The sequence below is a fragment of the Arachis stenosperma genome, chromosome 9, assembly GCF_014773155.1.
Source record: "Arachis stenosperma cultivar V10309 chromosome 9, arast.V10309.gnm1.PFL2, whole genome shotgun sequence".
NCBI lineage: Eukaryota > Viridiplantae > Streptophyta > Magnoliopsida > Fabales > Fabaceae > Arachis > Arachis stenosperma.
Window position 1 is genome coordinate 4,848,253 of NC_080385.1, and position 21,848 is coordinate 4,870,100.

The 21,848-nt window shown below is 32.9% G+C and overlaps 1 pseudogene; it reads left to right on the forward strand.

Moving 5' to 3' along the window:
• The first annotated feature begins 8,159 nt into the window (after positions 1-8,159).
• Positions 8,160-9,423, forward strand: LOC130948902 (putative disease resistance RPP13-like protein 1; annotated as a pseudogene).
• The last annotated feature ends 12,425 nt before the right edge of the window (positions 9,424-21,848 follow it).

Below are 21,848 nucleotides of genomic sequence, written 5' to 3' on the forward strand. Positions count from 1 at the left end.
ATCCTAGTTCGACCCGCCTTTTTTAGCGGATCGACCTGACGGGTTCAACCCGTTTTGCCACCCCACCGTTATTGGCTTCCACCAGTTTTTTAAGTTGCAATATAATAGTAAATATATAAATTATTTATATTATAGTGAGATAATTATATTAGTCTTTTATTTATATTTATTATATTTTTATTTATTTATTTCACAACACATTATCAGCACGAGACTCTCATCAAATTTTAGGAAGATTCAAATAATAAATTTTTATTATGTCAAAATTCTCTCATCTTGAATTTAATACTCTTGATATATCTGGAAATAACTATTTATCATGGATACTAGATGCTGAAATCCATCTTGATTCAATGGATCTTGGAGATACCATTAAGGATAAAAATAATGCATCACAGAAGGATAAAACCAAAGGCATGATCTTCCTTCGTCGTCATCTTGATGAAGGATTGGAAAATGAATATCTCACATTAAAAGATCTTGCAGTTTATTGAAAAGACCTTGAAGAAAGGTATAATCATCAAAAGATAGTGATACTTTCTTAAGCTCGATATGAATGGATGCACTTGCGTCTACAGGATTTTAAATCCATAAATGAATATAATTCAGCAATGTTTCGAATCATCTTACGAATGAAATTATGTGGGAAAAAGATAACTGATAATGATATGTTAAAGAAAACTTTCTCAACCTCCTGCAGCAGCAGTATCGAGAAAAATGATTTAAAAAATATTCTGAGTTAATTTCTTCTCTTCTTGTTGTTGAATGCAACAATGAGTTGCTTTTAAAAAATCATGAAGTGCGTCTAGCCGCCGCTCCATTTTCCGAAGCAAATACGGCAAATCATAACCCCAAAAGAGGTAAATGGCAAGGTTTTGGCAACCAAAAAAATTATAGAAAAAAAAATTATGTTCACAAGAAAGAATCTCACCAGAGTGGGATAAAGAAAGAAACAATGGGCAAAATAAATTAATAGAGGATAAATATTTCCGTTGTGGTGAAAAGGGCCATTGGTCGCATAACTGTTGTACCCCACGGCACCTAGTCGATCTTTATCAAGCATCTTTGAAAAATGACGACAAAAGAAAGGAGACGAATTTTGTTTCAAACGATGCTGAAAATTACACTACTCATTATGAAGTATTTGATTTCTTTGAGGATGCTGAAGGAAATATTGGTCATTTGATTAATGATGGAATAGTTTTATATATGGGTTTGTTAAGTACTCATGTAAATAAATAATATAAAAAACTTCTTGTTAAAGTTTTATTTTCTATGCATCTGAATTTCAAGTACGATGTATATAAATAATGTTTAATAAAATATTTATGAATTTCAAAATTATTGAATGTGCCAAGATAATAATAATAAAATTTTTAGTATATACTATACTTCTTAGAAAAATATTTTCAATCAAGAAAATAATTTTACCGTGTAAATATTTCTACTCATTTTATTATTATTTGTCATTGAAGAAAATGGCAAGGACATATAGTGAAGATGTTTGCCTTACAGATAGTGCAAGTTCACACACCATTCTCAAAAGTAATATATTTTACTCATCTTGCGCCAAAAGAAGAATATGTTAATACTATTATTGGCTCAGGCAATGTGATAGAAGACTCTGGAAGAGCTAGAATTTTGTTTCTTGGAGAAACAAAATTCATAATAAATAATGCACTATTGTCTACTAAGTCTCTAAGGAACTTATTGAGTTTTAAAGATATTCGACGAAATGGATATTATATTGAAACAATGAATGAGGAAAATCATGAATACTTATATATCACAACTCATGATTCAAATAAAAAGGTTATATTAGAAAAGTTACCCTCACTTTCATCTGGGTTATATTATACTAAAATTAGTGCAATTAAATCACATGTCATTGTAAATCTGAAGTTTACCAGCCCAAATGAATTCATAACTTGGTATGATCGATTGGGTCATCCGAGAACAACCATGACGAGGAGAATTATTGAAAAGAATAAATTACCATTTGTACCCATAAAAGATACAGACGCTGACAAATGTATCAATATAAGAATAAAACGACAATTGTAACCACGGAAGATAGCCTCCGTGTGCCAAGAGTACCCAGACATTGGTTACGTAATTGGTCCGTTAGGGTACTCTTGGCACACAGAAATGATCTTCTGTGGTTACAATTGTCATTTTATTCTTATATAGGTACATTTGTCAGCGTCTGTATCTTTCATGGTACAAATGGTAATTTATTCTTATTGAAAACTCCCATCGACATTCACTAAAGAATCAGAAGATTCTTAAATCTAGTTAATTTTGTTGTGTTGCATGTTTTCAAGGAAAGCTAATTTTAAGGCCATCACTAGTAAAGATTGGATTTGAGTCCCCAGAATTCCTAGAAAGGATTCAAGACGATATATGTGGATCTATTCATCCATCATGTGGATCTTTTAGATATTTTATAGTTCTAATAAACGCATCTTCGAGATGGTCACATGTGTGCTTATTGTCTTCTCGCAACCTGGTATTTGCGAGATTATTTGCTCAAATTATTCGATTAAAAGTACAGTTTTCAGAAAATCTAGTAAAAGCAATTTGTCTTGATCACGCTGGTGAATTTACTTTTCAAGCCTTTGATGCTTATTGTATGGCTAACAGAATAACCATTGAACATCAAGTAGCTCATGTTCACACACAAAATGGGTTAGCAGAATCACTTATTAAGCGCCTCCAATTAATTGCTAGACCGTTACTTATGAGAACAAATCTCCCAACCTCAGTTTGGGGGCATGCTATTTTACATGCCACAGCACTTATTCATTTGAAACCAACAAGTTACCATAAGTTCTCTCTTATGCAATTAGCTTTTGACCAGACGCCAAATATTTCTCATTTAAGAATATTCGGGTGTGCGATATATGTTCCCATTGTACTACCTTCTCGCACAAAAATGGGACTCCATAGAAAATTAGGAATATATGTTGGATATGATTCTCCCTTTATAGTGAGGTGTTTTTAAAGCCCGATTTGCGGACTGTCATTTTGATGAATCAAAATTTTTGACATTAGAGGGAGAGAATAAGCTTTCTGAAAAGGGACTTAATTGGAATGCATCATCGTTAGTGCATTTAGATCCTCTATCAGAACAATGTGAACTAGAAGTTCAAAAGATTATACATTTGCAAAGAATAACAAATGAATTGCTTGATGCATTTTCTAATACGAAAAGGATAACTAAATCTTATATACCAACCGAAAATGCTCCAATTCGAATTGATGTCTCAGTCGAATAAATAGCCACTGAAACAAATTCACGCCAAAAGTGTGGTAGGCCTGTTGGTTCCAAAGACAAAAATCTCGAAAAAGAAGAGGTAGATACTATTCCTGTTGAAAAAGATAAAGACATATTAAAGATACCTGCAGTTGTCCAAAATTCTAATATAGTTTTAACGCCAGAAGACGTTCAAGTACCTGAAAATTGTGAAAATAATGAGATCTCGATAAATTATGTCTTTACAAGAGAGAAATGGGACCAAAATAAAATAATTGTTAATGAAATATTTGCATATAATGTGGCATTAAATATCATGTATGAAAGTAAGGATCTTGAGCCAAGAACAGTCGAAGAATGTTGACAAAGAAATGATTGGCCAAAATGGGAAGAAGCTATGAAGGCTGAGTTAGACTCACTTGTAAAATGTGAAGTCTTTGGACCTGTAGTCCATACACCGGAAGATGTAAAATCTGTTAGATATAGATGGGTATTTGTGAGAAAACGAAATGAGAAAAATGAAGTTGTACGCTACAAAGCTCAACTTGTGGTACAAGGTTTTTCACAAATACTCGATATAGATTATAAAGAAACATGTTCCCATGTAGTGGATGCAATAACATTGCATTATTTGGTTAGTTTATCCGCATACCACAAACTACATATGCATTTAATGGATGTGGTAACAGCCTACTTATACGGCTCATTAGATTGTGATATCTATATGAAAGTCCCAGAAGGATTAAAGATATCTAAATTGTCCAATGAATATTCACATGGATTATACTCAGTCAAATTGCAAAGATCTTTATATGGTCTAAAGCAATCTGGACGAATGTAGTATAATCGTCTTACTGAGTATCTGACCAAAAACGGAATTAAGAATGATGATATCTGCCCATGAGTTTTTATAAAGAAATATGCATCTGGATTCATTATAATTGCTGTGTACATTGATGATTTAAATATCATTGGAACCCCTGATGAAGAGATTCCAACAATTATAAAAGTTCTAAAAGAAGAGTTTGAGATAAAAGATCTTGAAAAGACTAAATTTTGTCTCGACTTGCAAATCGAGCATACAAAAAATAGGATCTTTGTTCATCAAACAACACACACAGAAAAGATCTTGAAAAGATTTTATATGGATAAGTCACATCCAATAAGTATCTCAATGATCATAAGGTCTTTGGATGTGAAAAATGATCAATTCCCCTAAAGAAGAAAATGAAGATATCCTTGGTCCTGAAGTACCATATCTTAGTACCATTGGAGCGCTAATGTATCTTGCTAATAATATACGACCTGACATATCATTTGCGATGAATTTCTAGCAAGGTATAGTTCCTCTCCAACCAGAAGACATTGGAATGGAATCAAACAAATCTTTCGATATCTTCATGGAACGGTTGATATGGGATTGTTTTATCCATATGGATCCAAGTCACAAATAGTTGGCTATGCAGATGCAAGATACTTGAATGATCCATAAAAAGGGAGATCTCAAACAGGATACATGTTCATATATGGTGGTACAGCTATATCATGGAGGTCCACAAAATAGACGATTGCTGCAACTAGGGCTGGAAGTGAGCCGAGATGAGTTGAGCTAGACCAAGCTTAAGCTCGGCTCATGAAAATTAAGCTTGGCTCATGAAAATTAAGCTTGGCTCATGACTCGACTCATTAACAATCAAGCCTATTTCGTAAGCTCAAACTCGGCTCAACGAAAGTCATGAGCTGTCTCAAATAATAGGAACATAATCTATAATTCTATATCAATAAATTATAACTTATATATATTAAAAAATATTAAAAAATAAATTTTATATATTGTTTATCTATCAATTATAAATTTTTTATGTATGTCCTACATCAAAATTATATATAAAAAATGACTATAAAATTTTAAATAATTAAGAACATTAATATATATATATATATATATATGTGTGTGTGTGTGTGTGTGTAAAATTATATATATATGTGTGTGTGTAAAAATATATATTAAATTATTAATACGCATATCCTATATGTATTTAATCTATATTTTTAATATTATATATATAATCGAGCTAACTCACGAGCTAATGAGCTAAACTTATCCAAACTCAAACTCGGCTCATTTAATTTATGAGCTCAATTCCAAGCTCAAGCTCGGCTCACCAGCTCACGAGTTCAGCTTATCGAGCTATTAATGAGTTAAACTCGAGCTGGCTCGTGAGTTGGCTTGACTCACTTCCAGCCCTAGCTGCAACATCCTCTAATTATGCCGAAATACTAGCGATACATGAAGCAAGCCGCGAGTGTTTTTGGCTCAAGAGTTTGATCCAATATATTCTATCATCTTGTGGACTGATTGATCATAAGATAGTTCCAACTGTTCTATTTGAAAATAATACAGCATGCATTGCTCAACTTAAGGGTGGATGCATCAAATGTGATAGAACAAAGTATATTTCTTCCAAATTCTTCTTCACTCATGACCTCCAAAATCAAGGAACAATTGATGTACAACAGATTCGCTGAAGCAATAATCTGGAAGATTTGTTCACAAAGTCACTCCCAAAATCCTCCTTTGAAAGATTGGTACATCAGATTGGGATGGGCCAATTTCGAGATATTAAATAATGTTGATAAGAGGGGGAGATTGTACTCTTTTTCCCTTGATCAGGTTTTTTTTCCATTGGGTTTTTCTTGAGAAGGTTTTTAATGAGGCAGTCCCCATCACAAAGGATTTTGTACTCTTTTTCCTTCACTAAATTTTTTTTCCACTAAATTTTTCTTTAGTAACGTTTTAATGAGGTATAATCCTAAATGGACATCCATGGGGGAGTATTGTGATGCGATGGATGCCCATTTAATAGCCTGAGACTTTTTCAAGGAATGGGCGGTTCAATCTTTCCAAAAGTGGAAGGCTCAGGTTTTCAAGAGAAATTATATTTAATGAAGTTTGAAAGTAATGACCCTGTACGTGTATAAATAGAGAACTTAATTCTGATACAAGAACACACAACAATATATAAAACAAAACATTTCTCTATCTCTTTCTCTCGTACACTGTAATAATATATAAAATTCTCTTTCTTACTATTTTTCAGTGAGTTTTTTTAAGTTGCAATATAATAGTAAATATATAAATTACTTATATTATAGTGAGATAATTATATTAGTAAATATCAACTCTCCAGTCTTCTATTTATACTTATTATATTCGTTATATCTCCTTTATTTATTTATTTATTTCACAACACAACTCAATTATTTTAATCATTGTCTCAAAAGACAAGTTAGGTTTTAAATATACTGTCAAAAAAAAGTTAGGTTTTAAATAAAAAACAAAGGATAGAATGTTTTTTTCTAAATATTTGAGATAAATATAAATATTAATATTAATATTATTTTTATAATTTTTTGTTTTCGTGTATTCTGTACCAGAAGTCTCTGGTACGAATTGTGAGATGGATCGGGGACTTGCGAGTTGAGGCGGTTGCCAGATTATCTAACTGGAGCAATGGGGTGAGTACCTACAAAGACACTCCGACACTCAAGTCATAATAGATCTAAGAGGTGTGAGGAATGAGTGAGTACCTGAGGGGGCCTCTGGCACCCTTTTATATAACTGGTGGTAGTTATCTCATCTTTTCTAATCTGACTATTAACTAAGATAAGAGAGGTATTTGAATTCGAATGTTGGTTAGAGATTGTAGGACCGGTTTGGGCCGTTAAAAGGAGACAAACCCCTGATAACCGGGTCAGAGGCCGTTCCGGTGTGGGACCCAAGAATCGGGTCCGTAATAGTTTCCCCCAGAGTGAGAGAGTGAGCGTGCTCGGTCTCATCGCTGGAGGAACCTTTTCCTCGCCGTTGTGACTTGGCAAGGAGCTTGTTTTTTGGTTTTCTATTATGGGGATGCCGTGAGGTACTTGGAAAGGGCGTGATGTCATTCTGCGCCGAATGGCAGGATGTTAGTGAGTTTGGCTTTCCGTGAGTTGGAAGACCGTCAGTTTATGCTTGTTTTGTCTGGCCTTTTTGGGCCGTTATTGTGAACTTATTTTAATACTTTGCTTATTTAGCATATTTGGATATCTGTTTTGTTGGCCTCGGAGGTGATCAGTTTCTGGGGGTAGCCATTTACTTATTTGGATATCTGTTTTGTTGGTTTCGCAAGTGATCGATTCTCAAGTCACCGTTTTTCGTTTTGTTACTTGGATATCCGTTTTGTTGGCCTCGCAGTGATCGATCCTCGACTCGCTGTTTACTTATTTGGATATCCTTTTTGTTGTTCTCGGGGTGATTGATCTCCGGGCCACCATTTACTTATTTGGATATCAGTTTTATTATTTGGATATCTGTTTTGTTGGCCTCGGGGTGATTGATCCCTGAGCCGCCATTTTTGTTATGTGGATATCTGTTTTGTTATTTGGATATCCGTTCTGTTGGTCTCGGGGTGATCGATCCCCGAGCCGCCATTTTTTGTTATTTGGATATCCATTTTGTTATTTGGAAATTCGTTTTGTTTGCCTCGAAGTGATCGATTTCAGAGAAACCATTTTTTATTATTTGGATATCCGTTTTGTTGGCCTCGGGGTGATCGATCCCTGGGTAGCCGTTTACTTATTTGGATATCCGTTGAGTTATTTGAATTTCCGTTTTGTTGGTCTCGAGGTGATCGATTCCCGAGTAGCCATTTACTTAGTTGGATATCCATTTTGTTATTTGGATATCTGTTGTGCTTGAGAAAACCCAGAGATCTGAATACATTATATCGATCTAGCTACAACAACTTCTCTCAACCCCTTTCATTCTTTTCTCATCATCTGCTGCACCTAATTTTGCATCATGGCTTCAAAACTTGAAGGTGGAGCTTATCTCTCTTCTTTTGTTGATGCTATTTGAAAGAAGATGTCTTTAATACTTGAAGATGACTCTATCCTCGAAGGTGACTACTCTGCTCGGATGTTGCTTGAAAAATTGGATGATTATCTGTGTGATGTTGAACATGTGCTTGATGATGCTGAGCTGAAGCAGTTCGGTAACAATAGAGTGAAGAAGTGGTTTGTTGATCTCCATGATGCGCTCTATATGGCTGACGACTTGCTCGATGAACTCGCGACTAAAGCTGCCACTGCCACTCCAAGGGATCTAGGTAACTCTTCTCCCTGGTCTCACTATATTGATTCATGTATTGAAGATAGTGGTGTCAATGTCATGAAAAAATAGTTGGCACACTAGAGTCCGTTGTAGGACAAAAAGGTAAACTTGGTCTGAAAGAGAGTGCCAAGTTGGACACATCATGGAAAATCCCGTCAACATCTCTTGTTGTAAGTTCTGACGTATTTGGTCGGGACCAAGACAAGGAGAACATAATCAATTCGCTGTTAGATGATACATGCGATGCTGAATCACTTGTGACTGTGATTCATATTGTGGGTATGGGCAGGATAGAAAAAACTACTTTGGCTCAATTGGTTTACAATGATGTCAATTGGTTTACAATGATACAATGATGTCAAAGCATGGGTGTATGTTGCTGAAAATCCAGACCCTCTTCATATTACAAGGACAATAATAGGGGGAATAGATTCTTCTCCCTGTATCCTGGATAATTTTGATTTACTTCAAACTAACTGAAGAAAAATTGACAGAAAAGACCTTCTTAGTTGTTTTAGATGATGTCTGGCATGATCAACGAGACATGTGGGAGAAATTTCTAGAACCTTTTCGGTTTGAGAATAATAGAGGTAAGATTGTCCTAACAACCCGTAGTGAAAATGTGGTTTCTGTATTTGCTGCTAATAATCTACATTATCGACTAAGTTTGTTGTTGGAAGATTGTTGGTTAGTGTTTTTGAAGCATTCATCTATTTCTATGGATTCTAAACAATATACAACTTTAGAACCAGTTGATAGAAAATTTGTTAAAAAGTGTAAGAGATTACCTTTGGCTGTGAAGACACTTGGAGGCTTATTGCACAATAAGTATAATGAAGGGGATTGGGAACTTGAATGTAAAATTTGGAAATTTTCTTACGATGATTGTAAGATTGTTTCTAGATTAAAAGTCAGTTATCACTATCTCCCTTCATATTTAAAGCGATGTTTTGTTTATTGTTCTTTATACCCTGAAAATTATGAATTTGACAAAGACGAATTAATCTTATTATGAATTGCTGGAGATCTTTTATGACCAAAAGAAAACAACACATTAAAAAATATTGATCGTCCATATTTTGATGAATTAGTTTCAAGGTCATTTTTTCAACCTTCTACTACTGAAAGAGGGTTATTTGTAAGCATGATCTCATGCATGATCTAACAATGTTCTTTGTTGGGAAATTTTGAGAATCTACACGGGGTAAATAGCAAAATTCGTCATTTGTCCTTTTCTTCAGAATCTAGGGATATCATCACGTCATTTGGAGAGGCTCGTAAGAGAGCAGCACACTTGAGAACAGCTTTAGATAATTAGATTTTTCTTCGTATGGATATCATCAATCAATTAATGTTAAAAGCATTCCTTGGCTCTTACAACAACAATTGAGAGTTTTATCATTTCCTATAAAATCATTGCCTGAAATAGCAGCACTGAACCACTCGTCATCTTTATCACCTCAAACAAATAGGATATATAACACTTTCTGTTAAAGGGAACTTTCTGTGATTTTTGTTTTCTGGTGTAACAAACTCTTAGCTATAGTATTACGTGCTCTGCTATATATATACACATAGCTGTACTTGTAAAACAATTACAATAAGTAATCCCAGTTCATTTTCATTACTTTGTTACGGTAGAACACATAGCTATAATTTGTAATTTAATGTTTGAGCATGTGACTAAATTGTGATGTTTCATTCAGACACCCTCGAATTTGTTGATAAATAAGGTGTTATTTGTTGATGTTACATTTGTCCCGAACAAATTTCCACCTTGAATTTTTTTTTTGGTGACTAATTTCCACCTTGAATTTGATATCTAATTAAAAAATTCAATCCAAAATTTACATTATATTATTCTTGTTGGAATGTTAACTATATTTAGACCCTTTTTTCTTATGTTCAGATATTAACCATTTATGTTTTTACACCTTTTTGTCTTTTTCTCTCTATAATTGCTCCCATGATTTTAATTTGTATTTGCACAACAACCAATATAATTCCGCGTCTCTTATTTATTTTTTATTATCTTGTGTCCTTACAAAAAGAAAATTGAATACCCTAAGGTAGCGTTTGGTGGAGAGATAGAGACAGAAAGACTAAGACGGAGAGACAGAGACTAGGAGACAGGGATTGAAACAAATTTCAGTATTCTGTTTGGTGCAAAATGGGAGACAGGAATTAAAACAAGAATTAAACTCTAATTTAATTTGCACAAAAGGTAAAATTAGAATTAATTAATTGAAATGAAAGTATTTTAGGTATAAAATGCTATTAAAGTTTCAGTTTCCATCTCTAAAAATTTCAGTCCCCTGTGTCCCTACTTTTTGGAGGTACTGAAATATTGAAATTTTGGAGACAGAGACAGAAATTTTAGTACCAGTCTCTGAACTAACAAACACGATACTGAATCTCAGTCTCTCAGTTCCTGTCTCAGTACCTGAAAACAAACACTACCTAAAGGCTTCCACTCAGAAGGATCAAGGTAAGCTCTGGTTGTTAAGAAATTATTTTAATTTTTTAATTTATTTGTGAGTAATATATATATTAATTATAATTATAAATTATATTATTTTAAATTAAATGATATATATAATAGTAATCTCATTTATTATTATAAATATTAAATTGAATAGGTCATAATTATTTTTTATTTGAAATTAAATGAGAATAAAATCTGATATTATTTTTTGTTCCTTAGATAATTATCTTTTGGATTTTAGATATATTATCTTTTGGACTTTAAATACTATTTTATTTGGGTTTTAGGGTTTAATAGTACCATGTTCAAATATAAATAGTGTCATTTAGAGTTTCAATTCCCAAGATACCAAAATCATCTCAGCAACTCCTTTTCCATCAGAGAAGTTGTAATTCAACCGCCTAGAATATAGAAAGCTTTGATTGAGAAAGATCAAAAGAACCACAAGATCCAAACTCTTCCGATCATGATTCATGTTTATGAATTTAGCTACGCTTTCGCATTCAAGTATTTTATTTGTTAATCATTTAACATGGATAATCTTTGGGTTAAGAAATTCTGAGGAAATTCCAACAAGTAGTATCCGAGTCGTCTATGATTAAATCATTAATAAATTGTAAATTTATTTTATTTTGATTTGAATCTTAATTTGAGTATGTGAAATCAGATTCAAATATGTGTTGCTTTTGAATTGTGTAGCACATGTTAATAAGATTAAAAGAATTTAATTAATTTTTTTATCATAGACACTGCACATCCATAGATTTAACATATTTATCATAAAATTTTTTTTGTATGCACTATGGTTTAATATGTAAATATAAATTTAGTTTTTTTTTTAAAGAAAAAAAAGTTCTTCGTTTGTTTATCATTTTTTTATACCATTCTATATGGATTCATTCTTTTGACAAATTCATTATTTTTTTATTTTGTGTGGATGGAATAATAATGATTGATTCTAATTTTAATGAATCAAAAAACTTTTTGACATATGAATTTGTTGAACAATTATAATCATGTCTTTTTTAAAGTCTGAAAAGATACCATTAAGATTTAATTCTTTTTGTGATTTAAATATTTTTTTTAATTGTTACATAAGGAAAGTAGTAACAATTTGGATTATTATACCACCTATTTTATAAAGATTTAGTTTTGGAATAAATTGATTGAACATTATGCTGTCAAAGTAGCTTCTTTTGTGAAAATTGATTTATTTAAAACATTAGGAATATGGTAATATATAATTTATGTAAATATTGGACAGCCCAAAGGAATGTCTATATTTGTCCGAATTACATACACATATTGATGGTAAATACATGTTTGGATAGCTAATTAAGAATAAAGTAATACTTATTATTTATGCGGACAATAATCGGTCCAAAGGAAGTTTATTGTTTGGCCAAATAAAAAGCCGTGCACACTTTTGTTTATTTTTTATTAATTATACGATCAATAATCGGCCCAAAGGAAGGTTATTGTTTGACCAATTAATAGAAAATATATGCGGTACTAAATAAGTTGCAGAGTTTAAGTCTCAATGTGTGCATTCAGTCGATCCAAAGAAAGGCTTAACATGTGACAGAAATTTTGCCTTATATTTTATTATTGCAATGAGAGTATCACTTACAGTTAATTTTTCTATCCAAATATTAAAAATTAATGTTGTTCTAGATATCTCAATATAGATTTTTTTTCCATTATTTAACTAATATTTACGGTATGTTCCTTTTTGTTCTAATAAAGAAACTATAGCTTCAGCTACCGATATTTCTTTACAAATTAGCAGTATTCCTATGCTTAATGAATCAAACTTTAAGGTTTGGAAGGTTACTTTTGAAATTGTTTCAGTTGTATAGATCTAGATATAGCTCTTCGAGAGAAGAAACCCACTTTCACTCTAGAAAATCTCAATGAGGTTAAAATATAGAAGTGGGAGAGATCCAATCGAATGAGCATTATAATCATGAAACACTCAATTTCTGAGGCGTTTCGAGGCCCAATTACTGAGGATAAAGATGTTAAACAGTTCCTGAAAAATATTGAAAAATTCTTTGCTAAGAATGAAGGCGGAGGCAAATAGCCTTTTGAGCAAACTTGTCTCCATGAGGTATAAAGGCGAAGGGAACATAAGGAAGTACATTATGGAAATGTCTCATCTTGTTTCAAAATTAAAAACATTAAAGTTAGATTTGTCTGAAGACTTACTCGTGCATTTCATTTTGATATCCCTTTCTGCACACTTTGGGCAATTCAAAGTGCGTTATAACACTCTGAAGGACACTTGGTCCTTAAATGAGCTTATATCTCACTGTGTGTAAGAAGAAGAGAGGCTATATCAAGATAAGACTGAAAGTGCTCATACGGTTTCATCTTCTCAGTATAAAAGAAAGCGTGATACTATTGCGAATGTGCCTTCTTAGCAGAAAAAAGCTAAGAAACAGGATCAAGTTTCAACTTATTTTTTCTGTAAGAAGGTGGGACACATGAAGAAGGATTGTACCAAATATGCCACTTGGCGTGTAAAGAAGGATATAATTCTTACTTTCTTTTTTTCTGAGGCTAGTTTAAGCTATGCACCTGTTGATACTTAGTGGGTAGATTCTGCTGCTACTACTCATGTAAGTGTTACTATGCAGGATTGCCTGTGGAGCCGAACGCCAAGTGATGCTGAAAGATACATCTATGTGGCAGATGACAATATAGTTACAGTCGAAGCTATAGGAACCTTTAGATTATGTTCCACGAGTGGATTTTATTTGGATTTATTAGAGACATTTTATGTACTGTCATTTAGACAAAATTTAGTTCCTGTTTCTCGTTTGGACAAATCAGGTTATTTTTGTTTGTTCGGAAGCAATAAATTCAGTCTCTTTTATAATTCGAATAATATTTGCTCTGGTCGTTTGGTGGATAATCTATATATGCTTGATTTAAATTCCTATAATAATGAAATACTGTAAACAGGTACAAAATGAAAACTAAATGAGAATTCGGCATCAATATAGTACAAACGCCTAGGCTACATCTCTAAACAAAGAATTCAGAGGCTCGTGTCAGATGAAATTCTTGGATCCATAAATTTGGTGGACTTTAAAGTCTGCATTGAGTGCATAAAGGGGAAAAGGACAAACGAAAGAAAATTAGGTGCTAAGAGAGTTAAAGATATCTTAGAACTAATACATACCGATATATGTGGCTCATTCCCTACTGTCTCTTGGAAAGGACAACAGTATTTTATTACATTCATAGATGATTACTCTCATTACGAGTACCTATATTCAATTCATGAAAATTCCTAAGTCTTAGATGTTTTCAAGTCTTTCAAAGTTGAAGTTGAACTTCAACTTGGAAAAAAAATAAAGCTGTCAAATCTGATTGTGGTGGTGAATACTACAGAAAATATGACGGTTCAGATGAGCAACGTCCCGGGCCTTTTGCTCTTTTTCTAGAGGAGTGTGGTATTGTTCTGCAATAGACTATGCCAAGCAAACCTAGCTTGAATGGTGTTGCAGAGCGAAGGAACCGAACTCTTAAGAATACGGTAAGAAGTATGATTAGTCATTCTTCCTTACTTGAATCACTATAGGGAGAAGTCTTAAAGACCGCAGTGTACATCCTTAATAGGGTGTGAAGCAAAGCAGTTAACAAAACCCCTTATAAAATTTGGACTGGAAAAAGATCTAGTATAAAGTATTTGCATATTTGGGGATATCCAGCTGAGGTGCAACCTTATAGGCCACTTGAAAGAAAATTGGACTTAAGGATAATTAGTTACTACTTTGTTGGTTACGCTGAGCTTTCACGGGGGTACAAGTTTTACAATCTTGCATCAAGGTCTATTTTTTGAAATGGAAAATGCGAGATTTCTTGAGGATGTTAAGTTTGGGGGGAAGAAAATGTTAGGAATGTTGCTTTTGATGAGGATTCTCTAACTGACAATGATCAGGTCCTTGTACCTATTATTGTTCAAGATACAATTATAGTACAAGAGCATAATGAGAATCCTACTGTAGATTCAATTACAGTATAGGAGAACAATGAGAATATTGTTGTTGCTTAAGATGCTGCTACAGTATAGAAAAATAATGAGAATTCTCCTCAATTCCAACCCATACAGCAAGCTCAACAACTTTAAGAAGTGTCGTTAACAAGATCCAACAGAAAAAGGAGAAAATCCATCTGTGGTCTCAAACAAGTTTTCTGTTAATGGTATCACAAGTTTCATCAAGTCATTACCTCATATGATTTTGAGGTAAATATCATAGATGAGAGTGCATACTACAAGTTCAGTGGGAGTAAATACATCTTTTTGGTCTTATATGTTGATGACATTCTACTTGCCAGTAACGATATAGGCTTGTTGTATGAAACTAAGAAATTTCTATCGAACAAATTCAAAATGAAAAATCTTGGTGATGCCTCTTTTTTATTAGGAATTGAGATACTAAGAGATCACTTTCAAGGTGTTCTTGGATTATCACAAAAGAACTATATCGAAAAGGTTTTAAGTAGAGATGTCATGGAAAGTTATAGACCAATGGACACACCCGTAGCTAAAGGGGACAAGTTCAGTCTCAAGTAATGCTCTAAAAATGATCTTGAGAGCACAATAATACATGATAAACCTTATGTATCAACACTAAGGAGCTTAATGTATGCTCAAGTCTGCACACGTCCCGATATATCATTTATAGTGGAAGTGTTAGGTAGATACTTGAGCAATTTGGGCATGAATCATTAGATAGCTATTAAACGCGTAATGCATTATCTGAAGAGAATAAAGGATTACATGCTTACTTACCGGAGATTAGAAAATTTGGAGATCATTGGGTATTCTGATTCCAATTTCATGGCATATGGTTGCGAAACCTTGTCATTGAGCTTCGTATAGTAGATAACATTGAAAGACCATTAAAAATATTTGTGACAATAAGTCAGCAATACTATACTCCAACAACAATAAGAGCTTGACAAAATAAAAAAAAATATAGACATTAAGTTCTTAGCTGTCAAGGAAAAAGTTTAAGAAAAACATATTTTTATAGAACATATAGGAACAGAGTATATGCTAACAGATCCATTAACCAAAGGATTGATCCCTAAAGTCTTTCATGAGCACACTGCTAGGATGGGTGTCAATATTTGTGATGCCTTGGTTTAGTGGGAGTTTATTTTATGCTATATGTTCTATGACAGATATTGAATTATTTTTCTGAAAAATTAAGTTGATGGTTTATTTCATGTTATGTGAAATGTTCATTTTACAATATTTGTTTTGTGTTTGATCTCAATAAAGTTTTAAAGTTGGACCCGTTGAAAATAGCATGCATGAGATCACTTGGCATGTAATTTCCATATTACTCATCCAAATTTGATCTATGTCGTTAAGTATATTAGGATGGTGATTGTCGTGGTTCAGTCACGACATTAATGTGATAAAAGTTGCGGTGATATCATATCTAATATGTGAGATAGACCAGATTGTTAAGGTAATAAGGGAAATAGCATTCAGATGCGCGCATAAAGATGTGATTATGTCAAGGGAGAATATATATATATATAGTCCAAGTAGGAGATTGTTAGGAAAGTATTTTAATTTCCTAATTTTGTTTGTGGGCAATACATATATTAATTATAATCACAAATTTATGCTATTTCAAATTAAATGACTTATATAATGGTGATTTCATTTATTGTTATAAATGCTAAATTGAATAAGTCATAATTATTTTTGATTTGGAATTAAATGAGAATAAAATCAGATATTATCTTTTGTTCCTTAGATAATTATCTTTTAGATTTTAGATATATTATCTTTTGGACTTTAAATACTATTTTATTTGGACTTTAGGGTTTAATGGGTGTCATACTCAAATATAATAGTGCTTTCAAGGTTTCGGTCTTCAAGATACCAAAGTTGCCTCAGCAACTCCTTCCCCATAAGAGAAGTTGCAATTCAGCCGCTTAAGAATACAGAAGGTTTTGGTTGAGCAAAATCAAAAGAACTATAAGATTCAAAATTTTCCAATCATGATTTATGTTTACAAATTCAGATATACTTTCGCATTTAAGTATTTTATTTCTTAATAATTTAACATTGATAATTTTTAAGTTAAAAAATTCTGAGAAAATTCTAACACCAGTCTCACTCTCACTATATCAGATTTGACGTTACAGTGACAATATTAACACAGAAATCTGAATATATATGTTAGAATGAAGGATATTATTGAAATATTAGTCATTTATATAATATAGTCAAGTATATACGTAATGTAAGTAGTTTTAGTGGTTGATTATTATTTTATCCCTTTTTTGGTGCGTTTATTATTCAAATTAAAAATACAAAGAGGTATCGACTAGCCAGCTAAAACTAAAAGTAGTAGCGGGTGTGAAAGTGGAATCATGTATGTAGAAGAAAAATCAAAAGCGTCCTACTAGATTCTCAATTTCTCACCATATATGTATCATCATTATCACAAGGGACAAAACAAGAGCAAGTTATTAGTCGATGCTTGATTATTATAACCAAATTCTTGAAATTTTAAGTTGCTATTTTATCTGCAAGTGGTTTTTTATTTTATTTTTTTGAGAGACTATCTGTAAAGTGGTCTTATTACGCTTGATTATTATAACCAAATTCTTGAAATTTTAAGTTGCTACTTTATCTGCAAGTGGTTTTTTTACTTTATTTTCTTTAGGTGACTATCTGTAAAGTGATCTTATTTTATCATGAAGCACCTTTCAAAGAAATGTTAAAAAAATAAATAGGTGTGAACATAACAATTGTCGAAGAAACGAAAGTAAACACTTTCTAATAGCTGGTTGCCGTTGATCAACAAATAAAAATTTTCTTAAGCTTTTTACATTTCTAGTTTGGTCTTTTAACACAATGGAATTCGAGTCTAAAATCTTAGAAAAAAGCAGATAAAATTACTTACTCTAACCAAGTGAATTAACCTCAGGTAGTATTTAGTTTAGTTTATAAAATTTGAATATCAAAGCTAAGAAAAAAAAGACAAAAATTACTTACTCTCTAACCAAGCGAATTAACCTCGGTTACCACATTTAATTTATAAATTCAGCTTAAGTATTTTATCTATACTAAACTATTTCAATATATCATTATTCTTTTTCCAGACCGATAAAATGATAAATCTTTAAAGGAAACAATTCCATATTATTACATGTTTTTGTCGATTTTTAGCAAAAAACGATGGTAGTTCGATATCTAATGGTATGGGAATGAAACTTACTCCTCTATGTGAGTACCAATTTTTTTAAGTGCATCAAAGACCTTTCGATCAAACAGAAATTTAAGAAAATTTGAAAACATAAATAAAAGACTTTGACAATAAATTAACTTAATTTGAAATGAATTGCATTAAATCTTAAATGAAACAGTAAAAATGCCTTCGATTAGATCAAATAACTTTTGACATGGAAATTAAAATACTGGAAGGTAAAGTCGAACAGAGAAAATAAATGTTGCTTGAAAGATAAATTTGCAAGAAAAGTAAAGTTTGCAGAAAACGTAAATGAAAAAGTAAAACCAGTGGAAGGAACCCTATAGAAAAGTAACTCGATTGCAAACTCAGTAAGTTTTTGGGATATGAGTGTGTTTGAGTATTTTCTGAAGCAAAGTTTCAACCCCGATTTCTTCGAGTCTTCTTCTATTTATAAGAATCTTCAACCAATCAAATTAAAATGTAACCTCCACGTACATTAATCTATGAGTAACCGTTCCCGCTCGTTAAGTGCTGTCTGTAACTGCAACCAACTATCTTCACTTATTAACTTTCTTCAATTGCTTCACTCTTTTTCGATGAGTCCTAGTAGATCAGAATCATCTCCTTCATCGATTGACATTCCTCGATGAATCAATATAGTTATTCTCTATCTTAAAGTTCAAAACTTGTTATTTTTTCCGACTAACAAATTACACTGCTAACTTCTTCTTCGACATAGCTGACCTCCGTCGAATTTGCTGGCCTCTGTCTCGATGCAGCCTTTTTCTTTAGACACGCGCTTAAATCTCGAATCTAACCTTCCTTCAAAATTAATTATGTTTTACTAACAAATTGTCCCCGAAAATTAATGTGTTTCTCGATATCATTCCAAAATAAAAGCACTTAATCCTAATTGCTTGATCTTTACCATTATTTTTTCAATATCATTACCTTTCATTTATTCGCGCCTATTCCGACACATTTCCCACTACTCTCAATTTCTCTTTCCACCCCTTCACCTTCTTCAAGAAGTTACCCAATTTCAAAGTATAAGCTTCAACATATAAAATGGCAAAACACCTTTTTTATTTTACTGAATTGAATTTCCATCATCATTCACCATTAACTTTCTATCTTTCAATATCCTTCCTTTCAAAAACTATCATTCTTTAAAACTATCATCTCTGAACTCTCCCACACGATTTCACCTTCTGCAACCAACTCAAACACCAATATACCTTACTCACATCCATCAATGGCTTCTTCTTCTTTCCAACAAACCCCCACTGACCAAGATAAAGACAAAGAACTTGCAACCCAAACCTTTGAACAACCAAATCTGCAAGTATCGAACTAGTTTAATGACGAAATTATGAAGATCCTCAACTTTTGCCTGCTAACAAGAGGATTCTTATCCCTTTCATTGTCGACGATGAAACGTGCTGCTTCGTTGGCCCTATTCAGACTTTGGAGCGTGCCAACAAGAAATTCGATTTCTTTCCTAATAGGGGGGAAGATTTACTCATCAAACAAGATCTTTTCATTGCCCCTTTTATCGACCCCAAAAAACCTTCAGAAATAATCCTAAAGTCACCCCTCAAGGAGTTGATTTTCGAGCTTAGTATCGACGTCTAGAAACCATAAAGAGTGATGCCTGGAAGGTACTAGGCATTCATGATCTTCTCCGTCTTTTTATTTCTCACCTACCACACACTACTGGATGGTTGGAGTAGCTGCATGTTTTTGGAACAAAACAACTAATAACTTTCACCTTTCCTGGAAGGTACTAGGCATTCATGATCTTCTTCGTATTTTTCATTTCTCACCTACCACACACTACTAGATGATTGGAGTAGCTGCATGTTTTTGGAACAAAACAACTAATAACTTTCACCTTTCCTGTGGAATGATAGGGCCCACACTACTCGACGTGGTTGCCATTATTGGCCTCCCAACAAACTTCCTCAAAGTAACATGTGATATGCAGCTAGATCGAACCTATAAGATAGCCCAAAAGAACTCTTATAGCGATTTCATCAGTCACCATATGGGACATAGAGAATTAGAGATGATCCTGTGACTGATGAAGAGAGTGTGGCATTCCTGTATTATTGGCTGAATGCCATCATTTTCTGTTCAAAAAGTGTTCAAATGCAAAAGTTATTTCTCCCTTTAGTTGCCCTATTGCATGAAGGCTACAAATTCAACTTAGCCAAATTGATTTTGGGGAATTTGTACGATAAATTGGGACATTTAGTTGATTGTCTTCGAAATAATTCATCAATCAGTGTAGGTGGTTCTCTCTGGCTTTTACAACTCTAGTTGAATGCTATTTTCGAAAAATACATTAAGCAAGACGGGGTAATGCTTCAAAAAACAACATATTGAAAGGTTTCGATTGGTCCCTTTTCAACCAAATTTCGAAAATACCAATTCCATTTGGGACTGTCTTCTCTCTCCTTCACTCCTGCAAGAACTTCAACAACAATGATTTGACGTTCACTCTATTTCTGCATCGAAATTGTGGACCAGCATGGTTCGAACATCTTCTCTTTCCATCTGATGATGAAGAAAATGAAATGGCCAACACAACTTGGGCAAATTTCTTTGCTGTTCAAATATTTCCGATTGAATTACCTCAATATAAGAAAGAACAGTTCAAGGTAACCCTTTATGCCCCCCCACTATATTGCTAGACAGATGAGCTTCTCTCGAGCCATCCCTTCACCTATTCCTCGAAATGACAAAGCTCTTTGTCATATCAAATTCAAATCGAAGAAAAACATCGAGAACTACCTCGCCATCAATCATCAACACCGAAATAACTACTCTCGTCTTCTCTACGTGCGTAGTTTATTTGTTACTAAATATTTTGTCGAATGGTAGACTAAGTATTATTTTCAATACAGTGGCACCTGAGATGAGATTAAAAATTCTTCAATAAAAATTCTCCAAACTGCTGAAGACTCACCAAAAAAGGCCCCAAAAAGAAAAATTGAAACCACAGTACAGTACAAACAACCACAAAAAAATATTCGAAAGGTTTCAACCAAAGCTTCTAAAAAGATAAGCCTCTCATCGAATTTTTTTTCTAAACTTTCATTATCACATTTATTTGAATCATAACTTGTATTAACCTCTTTGACTTACATTCAAATACAATCATGGAGTGAAAGTTCCTCCCGATAAAATTTCCTAACAAAAAAGGTAAATTTTTTTAATAGATTCGTATATTAAGTAATATTAATATTCTATTTCCAACAACTAGTTGCCCTTCAGCAAAGGAAAATTTTTCCTAGGCTAATCCCTGACGCAACAAACTCAAATCACTAGAGCATACCATTAGCATTAAATTAGAAATCTAAGGAGACACCATTAGCATTTCTTTGTCTTGGAAGGATTTTAAATTCTTTTATGTTGAGCCAAGGTATTTTAAGTTGCTATTTTATTTGCAAGTAGTTTTTTACTTTATTTTTTTTGGGTGACTATCTGTAAGGTGGTCTTAATTTATGATGAAGCACCTTTCAAAGAAATGTTAAAAAAATAAATAGGTGTGAACACAACTATTGTCGAAGAAACGAAAGTAAAAACTTTCTAGTAGCTTGTTGCCGTTGATCAGCAAATAAAATTTTTTTGGTCTTTTAACACAATGGAATTTGAGTCTAAAATATGAGAAAAAGCAAACAAAATTACTTACTCTAACCAAGTGAATTAACGTCAGTT